Source organism: Pteropus medius, unplaced genomic scaffold, assembly GCF_902729225.1.
Source record: "Pteropus medius unplaced genomic scaffold, Ma_sr-lr_union100, whole genome shotgun sequence".
Taxonomy (NCBI): Eukaryota; Metazoa; Chordata; class Mammalia; order Chiroptera; family Pteropodidae; genus Pteropus; species Pteropus medius.
The window spans coordinates 38,983,722-38,986,178 of record NW_024344378.1 but is presented as its reverse complement, the minus strand read 5'-3'; positions in this window follow the sequence as shown (position 1 = coordinate 38,986,178).

Sequence of the window (2,457 nt, the reverse complement as noted above, 5' to 3'; positions counted from 1 at the left end):
GCAGTAGAGCCATAGCACAAGATTCAGTCATTTGTAATGGATGAGTGATGACAGAGTCCTGAGATGCCAAGAGTGAGGCACCTACAAGGGGATAATGCAAAAGGAGGACCTCAAGGAGTGTATTTTGGGAGAAGGGCTATTAGTGATAAAAGGTCTGAGAACCCGCCCGTTGGCAAACACATATTACTTTAAAAATAGGCCCACCATTTTCATTAATACAGCAATTGATGCAAATTCAATCCATGCAAATCAGGCTTTGTAAAAAATCAGTTCTCATAAAGTAATAGGTAGGTACACAATACTCTCCATTAATGTAAGTGGCCATTGATATAACCAGAGAATTAAAAAGCTTCAGAAGTATTTAGACAACTTCTCACCCATGAGAAGAAATTATTGCATTTGTTATTCAACAGAAAAGTTAAGTGATTAGTTTCATTGTGCTCATTAGTCTTTGTAGGGGAAGACAACTTTTTCCCAGCTGTTACTGAAAGTCTATATTGCAGGAATACATGGAAACACAATAGCAGCACATGAAGTCAGTTGTGACTAACAGTTTATGGAGAAAGGTGCAAGGTTTTTTTGCACATTTGTCTTTGTAATAAGAATATTCTTCCCTTAGTGGCTCACTAAAACAAGATGCATTTTGTGATCACCATTAACTTATTCAGAATTTATTAGTGAACCAAGTTTTATTACTCTTATTAAACTATTAGAGAGATACCATATTGCTGTTTTGGCCTGCAACTTCAATTATTCTTCTGAAAAGCACTTTAGCTTTTTTCATTCAACTTGCTTGTACTTGAATTTTAAAACTTTTCATAATGAAGTCTGGAAAAACAATTCCTCCTTTATTACTGTCCTATTGCCAGTTTTTGTAGGTTAATATACCCCAGGTTGTATTACAACATACACATCACAATCCACATCTTTGTAAGTCAATCAATTTTTTGCTACAATATAATTCAAAACAGATAGGTATGTGATTGATAACTATACCCATTCATTACTGTTATGAAAAAAAAAGCCATTCAGTGAACTTTCTTAAGAAAATCATCATTTGCATATGTAGAGCTTATTTTCAAACTGAATGGCATGAAGAACTGCTTCAAACTGCCCTCAAGGTATACTATACCACACCAGAAAGTGAAGCTACCATAAATCAGTATTAGGAAATGCTTGGCATTATGCCTGTCTGGTTTTACAACGTAGTGGCATGTCACACTGATTAAGTATCTTTTTTGTAAAATGAAAAAGAAAACAAGAATTTGCTTTTTCATTCTATTTTAAAAATTGGGAATATTCTTTCACCGTGGGCCTCTGTAACCCAGTACATAAAGGCACATACCGTTTCCCTACAAGGTTGACACTTTCCACCAATAGCAAATCTCCCTTTATTAGATATTAAAACTAGATTGCCATATAGGCAAGTCAATCAAGAGGGCTTAGATGACAGCTGGGCAAATTTTAATATTTATTTCTACAGTTTATTTTTATTCAAAGTTTGTGAAAAAAGGAATCCTATAAATAGTAAAAAGAGGAAACTATAGTGCTCCTTGGCCTGAAGCAAATGGTGTCAATGCGTGTGTAAACATGGTCAAGTTGCTCAGCTTATTAAAAGGACAAGAATAAAACTAGTTACAGATAACACAACTGTTCAATTGATGAGGCTGGGAAGTGTTTTTGTCCCGTTTTGGTGCCCTACAATGGCCAGTATAGTTAAATCTCAATTCTCCAGCCTCGATCACCAGTGCCTTCTCTCTCTTCCACACTAGATGAAGCAAGCACAGGTACTCTTCTGTTTGAGGGGGAGGGTTCTAAGAACACCGCCAACCAACAACACAGCTGGAAGCACCGGCCTTCTGGAGCATTAGAGCTGAGAGAATGTGAAACAGTCATTTCTACTTTTGCAGGAAAACCCTAGAAGTAAATAGGGACATGAAATTCAAGACCCTGGCTAAGGGTGTTTTACATTCAGTTGTTTGGAAGCATACTGATTCAGCATCTCTGAATCTTCTGGTTAGAAAATACAGAATTACTCTATCACCTCTTAAAGAAAAGTAAGACAAGAAAAGTCTCTTGAGGATAATATAGTTTTTGCATTAAATGTGAATGTGCAACAAGAAATATGCTCAACTCACAGATTTGGACTCATGGGGAAGATAAGCTCTATGTGACCATTTGTCACAGACATACAGGTGTAAATTTCTTTGTAGATGCTGCCCAAGTAAACCAGATGTGGCTACTGGGCAAGAGGGGGAAAGAAAATAAATCTTGTCCTCCACATGCATAGTTATGTTTTGGGGATGATCCCCTAACTCTGGAAAATGATTTAATTTTCACAACGAATTAATTAAGCAGGACAGCTCACTTTAAACAGTAGCTCAGCTCTTCACACCCAGTTTTTACCAATGACTTGAACTAAAAACAATTCAAACCACTGGGTCATGCACAGTCAAT